Here is a 19,042-nt window from a genome sequence, read left to right as displayed (position 1 = left end):
TTGCTGAAGATGCTTCGCTGGACTGCTGGTTTCGGTGGCCCAAAGGAGTTGCTTCACACAAGCTGGGCCACGACTTGAAGGCCACTGAATCGAATGCTGCTGGGTTTTGCTCGCCCAAACCGTGGGCTGACCGAGGAGACACAAACGTGGAGAAGCAGCTACTGGTATGAAGCATGGACAAGTTGCCCGTGCTTCCGTGTCGTGTCTGACACGTGTCGGAGCATGTCGGACACGTCGACACGGTCGGACACGCGGTTAATGTGTGTCAGATTTTCCGACATGCGTCAACTTTTCTCGACACGCGTGTCCGGAAGACTCTGGGTGGAGGCAAGGGAGGGGGAGGGAGTAGAGGCCACAAGCGATAGCCAGAGACGGCCAGAGAGAGGAAGAGAAGAGGAAGGGATCGGGGCTCGAGGGAGCGGCAATGGCGGCGACGGCATCTCCTCCTCCTCAGTGTCGCGTCCGCTCCATCGTCGGAAGTTAAGAAACGATAAGAGGTGCAAAAGAGGGGAGCGAGGTCTGCTGTCTGCGTGTTTGTCTTGGTCCGGTGTTTTTTGTGCGACCGGTAGAAGAAGGAGGAAAAAGAGGGTCGCTAGGGTTTGTGATAAGGGAATAAAAAATAATAAAAAGAGGAGGACAATGGCGTGTCTTTTGAGTTTTTGGGGAGGGGAAGTGAGGCTGATAGCCTATCTGTCAGTGGTTTTGGGAGAGAAAAAAGTAAAATAAGTTTGGGGTGGAGGGAAATGGACAAAGGAAAGAAAGAGTGGATTTGGGGATTTTTTTATAGAAAAATTAAATAAATGAAATTGAAAATAATTTCGAAAAGTAAAAGTATAGAATTTTGAATAATGATAAATTTTGATCATTCTAAAAAATTATGAATTTATTTAAATAAATTGATTCTAATTTCTTATTAATTATTGGTTTTATCAATAACTTTTGTTAAAATTAAAAACATGTTTCACATTAATTATGAATATATCTTTCAAATTTCAAATGAATTGATTTATTAATATTATTAGTGTAAATTTATTATAAGCTTTTTTAAATTAATTAATTATTTATGAATTTGAATCAAATTAATTAAAAATAAAATATTCATTTAATATTCAACGTGTCGCAATGTGTCGGAATTCTCTATTTTTTAGAAATGACGTGTAGACGTGTCGTGTCGTGTCGTATGTCGGTGCTACATAGGCTGCTGGCGAAGCTTCAACGGTACTGGAGCTGAGGGAAGACGCAGACGTTGTTGCGCTGGTGGGATTGCCTCAATCTTTGTGGAATAGAGGAGCTGAAGACAAGCTGGTCGTGCGGCAAATTTTGGTGGGACAGCTGGATTGAAGATCCCGTAAGCTGGCTTCTTGGTGGATCGCGGCTTCAAGGGTCAACAAACTTGATGAAGCTGACCAAGGTTGCGGTAGTGGGAGTCTTCGTGGCAACAAAGTGGAGGAAAGCTGGAGCTACAGCAAGCGGTGGAGACTTCACTCGGTGGTCTTCAATGCTCGTTTGTTGACCGAGCAATGGGCAGACGCGGCCAAGTGGCAGCGTGAAGGAACTCAGTGGAGGTGTGCGGTTTCTTTTTGCTGGAGGTCAACCGAAGGAGCTGGTCTTCTTCCCCTCGGCTTGTGATGGCGTCGCACGAAGTAAGAAAGAGAGAGATAGTTCGGCCGGTTGAGGGTGAGAGGAAGAGAAAATGGATAGGTATGAGGAGTGAGGGCTCCACCAAGGCTTGAAATTTTGCAAAACATCTCCCTTAAATCAATCTAGGCCATGTATAAATACTTGGCCTTCATTAGGCCCTCAAAAATGTCCCATATAACCTCCCAAGTGGTCCATTCTTGCTAGGGTGTGAGGATGTTACGAATTTCTTAGCAAATGCTTCAATTGCCCAACCATTCTCTCTTGATTCACTCTCACTTAGCCTCTATAAAATCAATCGATGCCTCAATGCTTCAATTGTTATTTTTCCTCATCCAATAACCCATCTTGCATCCCAATTTTGTGACCAAAAACCATATTCGGCAATTTCTGCACTAAAACAACCTGGCGACGACTTTTTCCCAAAAAGTGTCGGGTGTTAGAAAAATCTTATGAGACTAAGTCAATACTCCTAGAATTTATTGTGACATGACAGAAACTTCAATTTCTGAAATCAGACTTGAATTCTCAGTTAATTTCAACTTAGTGCGTTTTTAGCATGACCTAGACTACTGAGTAACTTTCATATATTTTTAAGTGCAATTAACCTGTGGTCAATTTTCTTCGAGCCACTATGAACCCACTCAACTCATAGGCGACTCTCGGTTGTCGTGAAAATCTCAAGGATCCAAATACGGACACAGGGTACCAAAACAATAAGAAAATCAGTCCAGTGCCGGCCGATGAGAATTTTATAATTTAGTGGTGTCACCCACGATTAGCCACACATCTCTATCGATCCAGTCTATCTCTAATTTTCAAATCGATTTTTAATTATGCCGTAATGGCCTCTAAAGATAGACATGGTCAAGAAGCCGATTCTTGATCGAGTTCTCAAGTCTATTACCTTAAAATTCCTTAATAATTTCCCCAGATGGTCTAGTCACCCCAAGAATGATCAGTTCTGAGAATAACCCTATATGCGCGTCAATGAAATGCCTGATTCATTCAGCATAAGACAGGTTCGAAAAATCTGGATGTCACATGGAGAGCTTAACAAAACTTCATAGATCTCATACCTCCATTAAATAACTTCTTGCGTCAATTGGAAACCTTATCTCTATTGAGGATTGTGGAAAAGTCTATCATTCTTCCTAGTAGCATTTACAAGATGCAAAGTCTAGAGCACCTTTCTCTTGAAGGGTTGTTCACTATTTGGCTTGTTTCCAAGGAGCAGTGAGAACTTCGATCTCCCTAATGGTAGACTTGGATTCCATATTTGGTCTCCGTAAAGCTTAGTGGGTGCAAGCTGTTAGAGGAGGAATTCCTTTAGTCTTACTTGCTTCTCTTCTATAAATATTTTACATCTCTATGGAAATAATTTTGTTGGTCTTTCTACATGCATTAGCAAGCTTGAGGAGTTGATGGTCCATTAAAAATTAGATGATTGTAAGCAGCTATAGGAGATCTTGGAGCTTCCACCAAACATTTGCACCCTTGAAGCAAATAGATGCAATGCATTGTCCAGATTTCCAAAATTGCCTATTCAGTGCATTCAATCCTCCATGTCAGTGTATATTCGCTTAGATTCTTGTCATGGATTGATTCATGAAGGTATCGACCTGGCTAACATTACACATATGCATGAGCCGATGTGATTTCTGATTTAATAGATTTGCGATAGTAGGATGTTGGTGGGATGGGTCACTACATGGATACTATATTTCCTGGAAGAGAGATAGCATGTTGGTTTATCCAAAATCAAGAGCGTTCCTTCTCTTTCTAGGTACCCCGAGATTTGCATGGGAGTAACCTTGGGCTTTGTGTGTTGCTTTTGGATTGGAGGAAGGAAATGAGGCTAGTTTTTTTGTTTGAGGTTCGGGTATTGATGAATCATGTTCATAGTAATTATGATACATGAACATTCTCTTTTTACAGTTCGATCACTTGTGGTTTAAATATATTACACGCCGCTCATTTGATGAGCTAGATGAGATGCTAGAGACTGAGTGGAGTCTCTTCTAGGTTTCATTTGAAGTATCATAAGCAACACTAAGAAGGTGTAGGTTTGTCCTTATATGCAAGCAAGCGGAGAAGATAATCTCAATTGTCAGATATATTCTTGATTTGTGGCAAAAAAAGGTCCATTTTCTTGCCTTGTTTCTGTTTTTGTGACAGACGATGGCATTACTTATGTTAGAGGATATCCTATGAAGGTAAGAGGCATCTAGAACAGAGTTGACATTTTAGTTGCATTTGCAAGTTAGATTCCTAGTTAGAATCCCATCAATGTTTTTATCCAAGTTCTTTTAGTTTTTTTTCGGTTATCTTTTGTGTCATGAAGTTTGAGCTATAATGCAATTGAGTGTCCTCTCATATTGCCTTAAAGTTCTATTATTGAGGTTTTGCATATTGAATTCAGCATCTTGCGTTCTAATTTGTCTAATTATCTTAGTTGGTATGCCATCCTAGTATTGGCACATGCAACTTAAACTGAGAAAGGTGAAGGGCCATGACCGGCAAAAAGGGCATTTCCGATGTTCTTTTAGATGGTGGGAATTATAAGGGCCCAATAGGGAGTGTGCTCAAATCTGTATTTGTTGGTTCTACATTTGTGAAAAATATGGCCCAACCTGTTCAAGTTCAACAGCCAGGTTATAAAATAATGCTTACGATTACATGGGTTACACCAAACACATTTATGCCAGTTGACAAGATGCTTCTCTCTAATTGCATTCCATTTGCGAGCAGAACTCTTCCATTAGAGCAGCAATGGCAAGATGCAAGAAAAGGGATCGTGCATAAAGCAGCCAACACTTGCAGCAAATCGTCAGATCTTGAATCCATGCTTCCCAAACAACTGCTGATTAAGATCAAGAGATGGACTTGAACCATAGACAATTTCTTGTTGGATATTTATCAAGCAAAGGGCCATAAGATGCCACGATCAAACCATAAGAAAAATGTACTCCCCTACTCAATGTGTACTTCATTAACTGCCTGGCTATTTTACACAGCTTCAACACTTAATTCAGCAATAGGACTCAAAGTGCAACTTTAAAGATCAGAAACTCTTCCCTTTTTGTTTATGAATTTCAATCCAAGATGTTCAGAAGTACTTGGATTTCAAGAAAATGCTCAAATTATGCATGAGGATACAAGCATTATTCCATTCCAATAATATCATTTAACCCCAAGCATACTTGCTTCTTAGGTAGATAGACCTTTTGTTCCATGCATTGTAGAGATTATCCAAAAGAAAGCATCACACTTTGTGCGTTTTGTTCTATTAGTTCTCTTGGGCAGGATGAAAATATCGCAGCAATAGTTCACAATTATAGAGTAGGTAATAAGTTGTAATTGACCAGCATGATAAATGCATCAGTAGTCCAATGACTCGATTCCAGTCAACAACTATAGAGTAGCTAGGAGTGGTAAATTCACTAAAGTGAAATTTACTGCTATAGCTCCACACCAACAATTATAGGATAGCTAGGAATAGTAATTACACCTTTCCTCCCAAGTCAAGAATTCAGTGGGACAAATTACAGTCAATAGATTATATTAACAAAAAAAAAAAAAAACCTCAACCTTCATAAGTCAAGAATGCAGTGTGAACATCATTTGTTTGTTTTTTGTTTGAAATCAGGGAGGGGTCCATGAATGTGGTGCGTGGAAAGTGGAGTGTCCGTGCATTGTCACCTTTGTCAATCGAATAGCCTTTTTCCTGCTATTACGTGTGAGCATCTGATGAATAAAGAGGTGGTCCTTGTTCAAGCTTTGTAAATAAAGACCAAAAGCAAAGGAAGAAAATGGGAAGACACGTATGGCCATTGAAAAAATCACATACTTGCTAGCCGGTAAACATTTGGCCGACTGATGAGTTCGGGTCCTCATGTGATATGGATTTAGTTATTTTAAATTATTATTTAAAATAAATCTACTCTGATGAAATGACTCTGCTCTTTACTCTTTTTTAGAATATTCTCGAATAATAACTATCAAGCCTTTCTGTTAATAATAAATAAAATAAAAATGTAATGGAAATGAACCAATAGAGTCAAGCCTTTGATTAGCTCTAGATTTGAGCATATAGAAGGAACGAGGTGGTGGGGGGCCACCTGCCATCAAAATCAACTTTGATCATTTTTCTTTCCAGGCCAGAGTTGTGTGAAGGGAATATAGGACGAAAGTGATGAGCAAATATTTCCTTGCACTTTTGACTAAGCAAAAAAGATAGAAAAAAAAAGGTGAGATATCATCAAATCACATGGAATATCTAAGTTAGTGAACGCTTTATACTTTTAGTGAACGCTTCATACTTTTAAAGTGTATTCTTCATTAAAGTCCAAACATGAAAATTCTCTTTTGGACTAAATAATTTGAATATGTATCCTTCACACTTAGATAAAGTCTTTCTTATGAACTTCTGCATGAAGTATCCAATTGTTTTGGAAATGACTTGCATTTTGACTTAACTAGGAGTAGCACCTCTAAAAGTGGTTCCCAAAAAAAGTGCCCTAAAAAGGCCCCACATTAGGAAAAGATTCTTTGCTCCAAATTAATAGAAAATAAGCCATTAACGCACCAATTAATCATTTAAAGGTGTTCTTCTAGAAAATTTCTCATTTATTTGAATTTATATATTAGAACCAATTGCATTACATTCAATTGGATGAAAGGCTTGATCTATTTCCATCACAAAAGGTTATAAAATTGTCTGACGACTATTGCTATATGAAATGTGGGGAAAAGTGCAAAAGGATACATATGCCTCTCTGCATTTGGTGAGTAAATGTATCAAATTCCTCCTTTGACACTTGTTGGTCATGGTATTGTTTAATTATGTATTGTGATGAAAATATATCATCAACTCTCTTAATTTATCAACATGTGATGCTATGATACTTAGCTCTAAAAATTTCAAAAAAAAAAAAACACGAGCAATATTATGGCCCAAATATTGAATATGCTCCATAGTATTAAGTATTTATGAACAAATATAAATTAAGAAATTTATTAAATATATTATATGCATATAAATAAAAAGGAGTAACGACATAGGAATGCGGAATCATTTTATAGTGGTCCGGTCCAAATGGGTGCCCACTCCATTTCCAATTTTTTTTTAATCACTTGAGTACCTTAACTTTTTGATCACTTGTTGTTTCAACAAGATGCAATCACTTTCTCTTGGACAAATGAAGGACCAGCTACACCAATTTGAACGAAATCAAATTTGAGTGGCGATCAAAGTAAAGCACAAACTTGAAAAAGGAGATGGAGAATCGAGGCCCTTGTGTCATGTGTGAGTGTCTAACTAATGAAGAGGTAGGCCTTGCTTGAGCTTTGTCTTCGTCTTTGGAAAGCAAAGAAGACCGGTAGGAAAGGAAGAAGATGTGAAGAAATGAAGGAAGAAACCTCTTTTTTTTTTCCTTTTTTGTTGTTGTTTTTTTTTTTTTTTGGGGCAAAGGGTTTTTTTTGGGGGGGGGGGGGTGGGTGGGCCCTTTTGTTACATGTGAATGTCTGACTAATGAAGAGGTGGGCCTTGCATGAGCTTTCTCTTCATCTTTGGAAAGAAATGAAGACTGGACGCAAAGGATAAGATGCGAAGAAATGAAGGAAGAAACCTTCGGACGTGATGTGTGGGGGTGGTGGTGGTGTTTTGTTTTGGGGATTTATAATTTTTACCAAATTTTTTTAGATAAAAATATCTAGGCTTCGTCTGCTGGATCAATCATACACTTGCCAGTTATCAAAAAATTGGCTGATCAGCAAGCTTTGGCTCCAATGTGAGATTGATTTAGTCAATTTAGGCAATTATTTAATTAAATTCAGTTTAGGCTTTTTTTTGTAAAACAAGTCTAATCTATCTCCTTGTTTAACATTTTCCCGAATAATAACAACCAAGCCGTTTCTGTTTATAACCACAAAAAAGAAGAAGAAAAGAATAAAAAAATGCAATGGGAATGAGCAACCGGAGTCAAGCCTTGGAATCGCTCAAGATATGAGCATGTAGAAGGAACAAAGTGGTGGGGCCACCTGTCCATCAAAATCAACTTGATCTTTTTTCTTTTATGAGCAAGCCGCGTGGAGGGAAGCTAGCATGAAACTGATAGAGCAAACATTTCCTTGCGCTTTTGACTTAAGCAACAAAGACAAAGAAAAAAGGTGAGATATCATCAAATCACATGAAACTAATAACGATCGGTATAATTATTGCACTAGATTGACATTACTAACGTTTATATGCAGTATAAATTTAGATAATAACAAAATAAGCTAAACTCTATGTATAATGCATCCCATGTTAGTGAATGCTTTACACTTTTGAAGTACCATTCTTCGTTAGAGTCTAAACGCAAAAATCATCTTTTGGACTAAATAATCTGAACAGAATGTGTTCTTTTATGCCTAGTAAAAGTCTTTCTTACAAATTCTCATACCAAGTATCCAGTGCTTTTGAAAATGACTAGCACTTTGATTTGACAAGGAATGACATCACCAAGCATATGAATTCCAAAAAAGCATCTAATGAATAATGTCCTAGTCGAGTGAAAGATACTTCACTCCAAAGTAATAGAAGATAAGCTATTGATGTACCAATTAATCATTTTGAGGTATTCTTTTAGAAAATTTCTCATGTCTTTGAATTTATACATTAGAACCTACCGCATTACTTTCAATTGAACAAAAAGCTTGATCTATTCTCATGCCCAAGCTATGAAAGGAAAAAGGTAATGCTTATACAATTTGTAATTAGATTGCCTAATGCATAGAAAATGTGCAACCGATTGTTGGTGAAGACGTGCTCATATCAAAGCCCTTCTCTCAGATCAGCACAAGACGTGCTCCTATCTTGTGTAGGATGTTACGATTGATTTACATGTCAAAGCTATCCTCTCGAGTTAGCCAGTGGGTCCGTACTCTAAATTCTAATTTCTTCATTCCCATTATATATTGATTTATTGGAAGGCATGGCAAAAAATCAGGCGAATTTTAGCTACCAAAATAGTAGTATGCAACAAATCACGCTAGCGACATTTCCCCGTGCCACAATACATCAGTTCTCAAGAATAGGATCCCAAGCCGAGCTTGCTGAGCCCACCGGGCACCGCCTCCTTCTCTCCAATTTCCTGCCACATCCTCTCATCTGCCTTGCCCACAAAGCTGGAAATTAATATAATATTCTTTGTTGACCCTCAAAAAAGAAAGTCATGCCTCTGCGTGCAAAGAAAGTACCGAGAAGATCCGATGGGGAACAAATCTCACTAATCGCGAACGCCATTTCCTGGAAGCCACAGCCAAGTACTTTATTGGGTGGCCAATGGAGTAGCTTACCTTTTAAGATCTCGCTTCATCCTTCAGCACCTTCATTTTCCAAGCAAACACACCAGCACCTACCTCCTTTTACCAAATTTTAATGGCTTCTTCTTCTTCTGTGTTAATTTTTTCGCGACCAAAGAAGTGACATTGGCATTGAGGCTTGTTTTCAGAAAGCTCGCCAAAGGAATTAACAAAAAAATATTTGATTGAGATCACGGCTTGTTACATCGGTCAAAGTGGGTTGTAGTTAAAAAAATTGGAAAAGGTAAAGCCTCGATTTCAAACAACACTGCTTGTATTTTACCAAGCTGGGATCTTCCGTACGTATCATGTGTAAATAACAGATAAAGCGCATAGGTTAAGCTTGGTGCATATTTCCTTTTTTTAAAAAAGTAATAAAATAAAATAGAAAAGAGAATTTTCTAGGGACACGATGAGTTGAATGATGTAAGCATGCACATGACTCCCTCATTCCATTCTTAAGCAAAATATGGCTACTTAAAAATATGAAAATCAATTAATGGGGAAAAAATATAATTGTGTCCCGTACGCATTAAAAAATCTATTTCATGACTTATTTTTTGGGGACACGATGAGTTGAATAAGCAAAAAAATCTAAACAATTTCCTACCTAATAATGTGAAAGATATGTTACCATTTATAGAAGACAAAATATTGGAATGGAATATAGCGGATTTGGGTTGAACATAATAATTTTTTTATTGCATACAAAAATTTATACCTAATTTTTTTATATGCTTTGCATAATATTGAACTTTGGCAAATAAAATAAAGTAGGGATGTTCGATTTCCGATCTGATCCAATGAAATCGATAATTTTTTTTTTTAAATCACTAAAAAGTATCTGTGCACAATGATAAAATGACACATTTTAAAATATTGATGGAAGTAATGATGAATGAAAAGTTATTGTGTCGTAACTTGTGATGCTACTGAATAAGATAGTACTTAGTTCACATTTGACAAATTTTTTTGAAGTAATAAAATTATATTTGGTTAGTCTATAGTCCGATCCAATTTTCACTTTTAAGAATTAGGAATTAGATGGACATTCTTGAGAATCAGACCCAACTAGCTGATTTGGCTCAATCCGGGCCGTTCCCGATTCGAACGGTTCATTTTGAACACCCGTAAAATAAAGTCACTTTCCCGGTTTTTTGTAAGACAAAAACAAACAATTTTAAAATAAAAATGAACGAAAAAAAACTTATCGTCCATTTGCGAAAAATGAAAAGAAAAAACAGAAAAGAAAAAGGCGCTTTTCCTAACGCGGTGCGACGTTTGATGTTTCTCAGTCCGCATCGATTTCTTGACCAACTCCACGATAAAAAACATCACTTATTGCTCGACACGAATCCAAACTAAGCTCAGATTCTATCTTCCAATGTCGTCGTCGTCGTCTTCTTCTTCTTCTTCCGAAGCAAAATGGCTGTTCGATGTCTTCCTCAGCTTCAGAGGCGAGATCCGCCGCGGCTTCCTCGCTGACCTCCACAGGTGTCTGCTTCATCGAGGCATCAACGCCTACATCGACAGCGAGGACCTGAGGCCCGGGGACCAGATCTCGCCGGCGCTGACGAAGGCCATCGAGGAGTCGCGGATCGCCGTGCTCGTCTTCTCCGAGAACTACGCTTCGTCTAGGTGGTGCTTGGACGAGCTGGTGAAGGTAATGGAGTGTAAGAGGCTCAAGGGGCAGCTGGTGTTGCCCGTGTTCTACAGAGTGGAGCCGAGGGAGGTTCGAGGGCAGAGAGAGAGAGTTATGGCAAGGCATTGGCCAGGCACGAGGAGAAACTGGGAAAGGGTTCTGAGAGGGTGGAGAAATGGAGGAAAGCCCTAATCGAAGCGGCCAATTTGTCCGGTTGGCATTATGACCATGGGTAATCATATTATTCCTATTCGACCCCGGAAAAGAATTTGGAATTTTCTAATTTTTTTTATACGTGATGACATCGATTAGTGCATTAAGAGTCATTTTTGGGAATGTCACAGAGTAATTGTTTACTTCGTGTTAGTTTTAGTTAGTTTAATGGATTGTATATTTCCATTTATTCTCGTTCTTTTTGCTGCTTTGTATTGGCAGAGATATTACCAAGTTCATCGAGAGCATCGTCAAAAAGATCTCGACTATAGTAGCACGAGTACCCTTGAGTGTTGCCAAGTATCCCGTCGGTCTAGGTTGCCGGGTAGAAAAAGTAATGTCGTTGTTGAGTATAGGCTTAGATGATGTTCGGATGATAGGAATATGGGGAACTGGAGGTTTAGGGAAGACCACTATCGCTAAAGATGTCTATAACAGTATTGCCAGTCAGTTTGATGGGTGCAGCAGCTTTCTTGCAAATGTTAGAGAAACTTCCAGTAAACCTGAGGGCCTAGTTCATTTGCAGAAAACGCTGCTATCCCAGATATTATGGAAAGAAAATTTAGAGGTCTTAAGTGTGGATGGAGGCGCTAATTTGATACAAGATAGACTTTGCTGCAGGAAGATTTTACTTGTGCTTGATGATGTGGATCATGGGGACCAGTTAAATGCATTAGCTAGAGAATGTGCATGGTTTGGAAAAGGGAGTTGGATCATCATTACGACAAGAGATAAACATGTACTAACTTCTCATGGGATTGATCAGGTATATAAAGTTGAACCATTAGATCAAGGTGAAGCATTTGAACTTCTTAGTTCATATGCTTTTCCAAGAAACCAGACGAAAGACATAAGCAGGGATCTCATAGATAATATTTTGGGCTACGCTAATGGCCTTCCCTTGGCGATTGTGGTCTTGGGTGCCTTTTACGTGACAGAAGTAGAGGGGAATGGGAGAGTACATTGGAAACACTTGCTGAAAGTCCTAATAAAGATATAAACAATGTCCTCAAGATAAGTTTTGATGCGCTGGACAACAATCAAAAGGACATTTTTCTTGACATTGCATGCTTCTTTAAGGGGAGAGAAAGGGATTATGTAACCAGAGTTCTTGATGGTTGTGGTTTAAAGACTTTAATTGGGATGCAAATTCTAATAGAGCGATCCTTAGTGACAATTGACAAAGAGAGAAATGTACAAATGCATGACTTGATTGAGCTGATGGGTCAAGATATCGTTAAACAAGAGTATCCAGATGAACCTGGGAAACGGAGTAGATTATGGTGCTATGATGATGTTTTTGAAGTATTGTCAGAGGACATGGTAAGTGCTTCTCATGAAATCGTTGATAATCTTATCTTCTTTAATTTACATGCCGTTGCCTAATTGTGGTCAGTTATTAATGATTATTTTCTTTCCCTTTACAGGGAACCAATGCTGTTAAAGGCATAGTGCTGCAGTTGCCAACACAAAAAGAGCTAGTCATCAGTCCCGGTGCTTTCACGCACATGAGGAGACTGAAATTGCTCATAATTCTGAATGCTAAAATCAGCGGAGGTCTCGATTGTCTTCCTAATGATTTAAGGTGGCTTGAATGGCCTGGATGTCCTTTATCCACTCCCGTATGTGTTCCAAAGAAACTTGTTTGCTTTGACGTGCCTAAAAGCCGGATTATGGAATTTGGAGGGAACTTAAAGGTACGTCATAAATGCTTTAGTTGACGGTTTTCATTTTTGGTGCATTCAAATTGAATTTATCAAAATCTTGCTCAGCTGTGGTTTTAAATTTGCAGTGTTTTAAGAATTTCAAGTTTCTGAATTTTAGCCACTGTAAGTCCGCTGATTTGTGTTCCTGACCTTTTAGAGATGCCAAATTTAGAGATATTGAACTTAAGTAGGCGGTCGAACCTCAAGGAGCTTTTAAGCACTTGCAAGTTACTAATCTTAATTTGAGTGATTTTCTAACTCCTCACAGGTTAGGTTATCATCTAGTGTTAGTCTAACTCTTATTTGATTTGGTTAAAGACATTTTTTGTAATTGTTTCGAAATCACTTTTTGATTTAATAATTTACTAACAAATTTGCAGATGTTATCAACATGTTGAAGTCACCAACTCTTACCAAATTTACCGATTTTTATTTGAGTCTATTTACCAACGTTTATTTATTGCAACTTAAACAGGTTGAAACGTTCCCCAAGCAAACGTGAAATTATGTGAATAGTTGATACTTTTGAAACAATCAAATAAAAGTTGGTAAGTGACTCAAATAGGAGTTTGTAACTTAATCACCACAAATGATGGTAATTGAAATGATGTCAGTAATATTCAACAGAATTGGTAATTTCATAAGAGAGTGCTAATGTTAACATGCTAGTAGGCTTTCCAAATTAACCTTGGTAAATTATTGAAACAGTGGGTACTTCTTAAACAATTAATTAAATATGGGTAATTAATTCAAATAAGAGTTGATAAATTTGTATGTGACTCATTAACCTTTTCCAGTTGGTAAGTTGCCACAAATGTCAATTAATTATCAGAATGGTTAGTACCTTCGAAACAATCAATTAAATATTGAAATCTAACTCAAATATCCGTTGGTACTTTCATGTAAGAGGTCTTAAATTAGCTCTGCATATAATTGTTGGTAAATTATTGGATTAGTTGGTAATTTGGGAAATAGTAGGTAATTTAGTATAGGAGTTAGTTCAACTCGTCGATAACTTCAACAAATAAATACTGGTAAATTATAAAAGCAACTTTAATTTTTACAAACAATCTAATAAACGTTGGTAAGTGGACTCAATTAGCAGTTGATAATTTTCTAGAAGAGATAGTAACTTAAACAAGTTGGTAAGCTGGCAAATAAACATTCATAGATTATTGAAACAGTTGATAATTTCAAAACACTAGGAAAAAATTAGTAGTGATTCAAATAGAAATTGGTTATTTTCTATAAAAATTGTAAATTTAGCACATTGGTAACTCAAACAAAAAAAAAATGAAGTACCGAAAAAACGGGTGCTAATTTCAAAAATGAAATAAACATTGTTAAAAGGACTCAAACAAGAGTTGGTATTTTTTAAAAGATAGTAAATTTAACATTTCGATAAGCTTCGCAGACAAAATGTTGCTAAATCCTTATAACCTTTAATAATTTCGAAACAATAAAGTAAAAGTTGTTAACCCACTCAAATAAGATATAGGGCTCGTCTCGTATAACGTGGAATCGACTAGCGAGACCAAATTCAACATTAATCATCAACGAGAAATCAAATGCAGAATATTAAACACGAGCGCAAGTACTTACGTGATGTCCCTTGTCCGGCCAATTGTGCCTAAATCCTCAAAAGAGCAATTGAGTTTTCAAAAGATTAAGTTCCTAAGAAGGTCTCATCGAATTTCGAAAAATTCAAAATGAATTTGAAATGGGCATGTTTTTGCGTGTTGTTGCTACTACTAGAACTATAATATCTTACCTTTTGTTTTGCTCGGGATTCATTCGCCGGTCTTACTTACTCCACACCTAATCTCCATATCACCAAGCATACTTTTTCAAATTTTGACGTTAAGTACATGAAGTTAACAGTTTAGTTTTTATGTTCCATCCAGCACGTGTATTTTCTTAGGGCTACTCCAGAAACTATCCGGTCTGTGTGGGACACTTGATAAAACACTCAACCAAATTAATCAATTACTAAAGCGTCTTAGACCTCCCAATTATATATACGAGAAATCTCCCAAATTTGTCAGTAACTTTTCACATGTAGGACAGCCCATCATATTTTAGTCAAATAAGCCTAACTCAGACAATTACTTGCATGGTGTATCAATAGAGAAATGCCTGAGTAATTTTGACATTGTAACTTTTCACATGATGGTAGCTTCGCAAAGTAAGTTATATACGTAGATATGTATGTATGTGTAATTATATTGACATTCATATCATCTATACTACTGTATAAAGTAAAAGGTATCTTCGATAGGATCTTTTTTTTTTTTATTCACGAAAATGTCGTCAGTTTCTTACTTTGCAAATGTTGTATCCATAGAGTAATGCCTAAGTAAATTTATTTGATCTCTCACAAGTTTCAATATCAAGATTTGAATCTTTTTTATCAGAGGACAGATTTTTTTTTGAAATCTTGGAATATCTTTTTTCTTTCCACATATATTAATATGTTTCAATGTATTGTGTATTTTATCAGCAACTTCTTTCTCTTAAATATCTCTAAATTTGTGGCTTTGCTCAATTTTTCAAGTATCAATTTTGTGCATTCACTTAACCCATGGGCATATAGTACTATATTTATTGTCTTTCAATTATCTTGTCACGCTCTTCGGTCCCACGAGCTTCGGATTGTGTTGAAGGAATAAATAACGATTTTTTTTCCCATCTTAGTGAGATGGAGAACACTACAGTTAATAGGAACGAGGAGACAAGATAAAGGTCTCCCTTAGCCGAATTACCGTTTTTGTAAGCCACTCCAAGGACACAACACTCTCTTGATCACTTGTAAATTCTAGGAATCTACTATGTATTTGGTAACATTTCTGTTCATGGGAATAATTTTTGTTCAGAAATAAATTTTTTTATTTCTGTTCCTGGAAACAAAGAAGTAAATTTTTTTTACTTCTTGTTTCTATTTCAAATTTATTCCCTAACCACTTTTCTATTTCGAAAAATAGAAAAATTAACTAATGTTACCCAACGGATTTTTGTTCTTTATTTTGTTCCGAAAAAAAAAAAGAACATAATTCTTAATTTCACCAAAAAAAAAAACAAAAGAACAGAAAAAATATAAAAACAGGATAGTTACCAAACAGGTCTTGAAGGAGCAAAGAGACAGACAAAGGAAAAATAATAAGGGACAACCTCCAAGACTAAAACTTCAATAAATCAACTGTGTTTACAATGAGGGACCAGACGATTTTGATAGCTAGGGTCGAAAGGATACCTTTGAATAACCTCCAAGTTAAGAAAAAATAACTTACGTAAAGTATGAAATTCAAATTAGTAACAATATAATCAAAATTTTGATCGAGATCAAAGTATTTGGAAAATAAATAAGAGTAAAAAATCAATAAAAAAATTCATACTCACAAAAATTATGTAACATCATTTACAAATAAATAAATATAATAAAACTAATTGTCATAAAGAAAATAACTTTATATTTAGAGGGTTCTATCACATGACTGCGTGCATTTCAACATTAAATTAGCTCTACATTTGAGGTCCAGATGTTTACTGCGTCGTCCATCCAAATTACTTGGGGGTTCATGTTGGGTAGAAACTGATTGCCTAATTTTGTTGATTCAGGGGATGAATCTAACATGACCACTTTCTTTGCCCAATCACTTTGGCCATTCCATGGCCTTCCATTCAGAAATCCTGAGGCCCGCTTTAGGTTCATCTTGGATTTGTTGTTTGACCTAACATAGAAAATTGGCCTTAACAAGGAAAATCCATCGGCGAGAATCTTGGCCGGTCGGACTTATTCTTAGGGGGGTCATGTTAAACCAAAAGAGACGGGCAACTGGCCCGCTCGATTAAAACGTGTGGAGAAGACACTACTTATCGACAGTAAAGTTACGAATGATGGTGAAGAAATTATCTAGTATAATTTCTCGCTTAGTGATTTTTGTTGTGGTGGGGCTTTCGCATTTAAAATCTATTCAAGAAGATATATTCTTTTGGGCTTTATTCGGAGCTCGTTAGGGACCCCAAAACCAAAGTCCTACTCATTTTTTTCAAGCCATTCATGGTGGGCACAAGTTATTGCCGAAGCGTATCCAAGTGATGGACGAGTCCTTCGGGGCCCAAGCATTTAAGAAATCCATATAACGTGTCAAAAACCAAAGTCTTACTCTTTTTTTTTTTTTTCAATAATTGGTCACTATTTTATGTTTAATAGTCATATCAAACAATTAGGAGTCACATTTAAGGTAAGCCCTGCAATGATTAGCTTTTCATTGTTATAACTATAAATATTTGCAAAACTTAATGACTGCACTGATATGTATTTGCAGGATTGTAGAATGTTGAAGGACATCGATTTCAGTCAATGCGAGTTCCTAACTCATGTTTGTGACGTTTCATCCGCTCCAAATCTGAAGAGATTGAATCTTAATGGATGCAAAAGCTTGGTGGAGGTTCACCAATCCGTCGGATATCTTGACAAGTTAGAATTTTTATATTTACTATCGTGCTCTAATCTTGGTATCTTTCCTAGCACACTCAAGACAAGATCTCTTCGCCAACTTCATCTTAATGGTTGCTCTAAACTTGAGAAGTTCTCTGATATTCTGGTAAAGATAGAACATCTAGAGGAACTTCATCTAGCAGGAACGGCTATTAAAGAACTCCCTGCATCCATTGATAATCTTGTCTTTGTAAGGCATATAAATTTAATGAATTGCAAAAATCTCATAAGGCTTCCATCGAGCATTTATAGATTGCAAAATCTAGGCTATCTGGGTCTTACGGATTGCTCAAATTTTATCATGTTTCCAAAGAACTTGGAGGATCCAACTAATCTTGATGGTGGCTTGGGATTCCCAAATCTAACCACGCTAGATCTTCAGGGCTGCAATCTATCAGAATTAGAGTTCCTTGAGAAGCCTTCTAATTTTCTCAAATTGAGTGACCTGTGTCTTTCAAAAAATAAGTTCACTCATCTGCCGACGTGCTTGAACGAATACAATAATTTGAAAGCCTTGAATCTGGATAGTTGCAAGCAACTGCAAGAGATTCCTCAGCTTCCACCAAATATTGGGAACATAAGTGCAAATAATTGCAGATCTCTACAAAAACTCCCAGATTTTTTGAGTCTCTCCAACTTCGGTCGCGTTGACTTCTCTTCATGCTGTGGATTATCACGGAAAGGGTTCGATCTGGCTGATGTGTCAATACTCGAGGTCTCTCTCTCTCTCTCTCTCTCTCTCTCACTTTGAATGCTGTATGACAGTATCTCCGGAAGACGGCGAAACTCTACATATGCGACATTCTCCTAATTGGAGGAGAGATGCCAGGATGGATTCACCATTGTGAAGAGGGATCTATATCTTTCAAGGTTCCCAAGGATCTGTATGACAACTTCTTAGGACTTGCACTTTGTGTGGTTCTTGGGCTGGAGGAAGGAGAAGTGGTCTTTGTTTCATGTGAGGTCCAAATTTTTGTCAATGGCAAAAGGGTGAGTTGGCATACGAGATGCTTTCATTCACTGGAATCCGATCATGTGTGGCTTGAATTTTTTCCGCACGGAGGTCTGTGGGAAGTAGAGAAGTATCTGCAAAATGATTGGAGTCATTTTCAAGTTCGCCTTAGCGTTTCAAATGGAAGCATGAAGAAGTGTGGGTTCCGTCTAATATGCCAGCAACAGGAGGATGATTTGAGGGTCGAGCCCCAATGCCCTCATTCGATAGAAACAAATTGGCTTCTCAAGGAAAGAGACTCAGAGGAAGACAATTCAATAGACACCAGTGAAGAAGATAGTCCAATTGAAACAGATGGAGAGGAAAGCTGATCAACTTAACAAAGATAAGATGGTCTTAACTATGGTTCCACCGGCACCAACTGTCATACGAGTGTTAGCTTGTGAAACATTCCTGTCAAATTAGTCACGACTTGTTGAGGAGTTGATTCTAGAGGAAGCGATTCCAATGCATTTTGCTTTTCCGTTTTCTTTTTTTTTTTCATCTCTACAAGAAATTTTAAAATGTCTGCTCCTTAAATTAAAATTGAAAATCACAATGGAATACGGGTTTTGCATCATGCTATTTATACTGACATTGTTGAGGAACTATTCCTTACTCTCTTTCTATATGAATTGTGATGCAGAATGCATTAAAGCAAACTTAAGTGGATGCTTGTTGAATGGCCATGGTCTTCCTAGTTGCTCTATGAATGTCACTTAGACCTCGGTCACCTCTCTTAATCCAATTAATGATGCCAGTGCTTCATACTCTAAAATTCTGAAATAACAAGTTTTGCTCAATCTGATATGATCTATATCTTTAAGAAAGTGTTGATCTAATTGCGTCAAAGATCAAAAGGTCTACACCATGGGAAGATTAGTTGATTCCTCTGTTACAAGGTAGACAGAATTGGATAGGTAAACAAAGTATTGTGTCATAACTAGAGGCTTCTTTGAACTGTAATGTCTTCAGCTTGTAGCGGGTTGCTCACCTGCTGTGCCATT

At 37.2% G+C, this 19,042-nt stretch overlaps 1 pseudogene; it reads left to right on the top strand.

The window, feature by feature from the left end:
* The first annotated feature begins 10,369 nt into the window (after window positions 1-10,369).
* Window positions 10,370-18,367, top strand: LOC139883740 (TMV resistance protein N-like; annotated as a pseudogene).
* The last annotated feature ends 675 nt before the right edge of the window (window positions 18,368-19,042 follow it).

Source organism: Rutidosis leptorrhynchoides, unplaced genomic scaffold, assembly GCF_046630445.1.
Source record: "Rutidosis leptorrhynchoides isolate AG116_Rl617_1_P2 unplaced genomic scaffold, CSIRO_AGI_Rlap_v1 contig442, whole genome shotgun sequence".
NCBI classification, from domain to species: Eukaryota; Viridiplantae; Streptophyta; class Magnoliopsida; order Asterales; family Asteraceae; genus Rutidosis; species Rutidosis leptorrhynchoides.
This window is presented reverse-complemented; position numbering and strand designations above follow the sequence as displayed.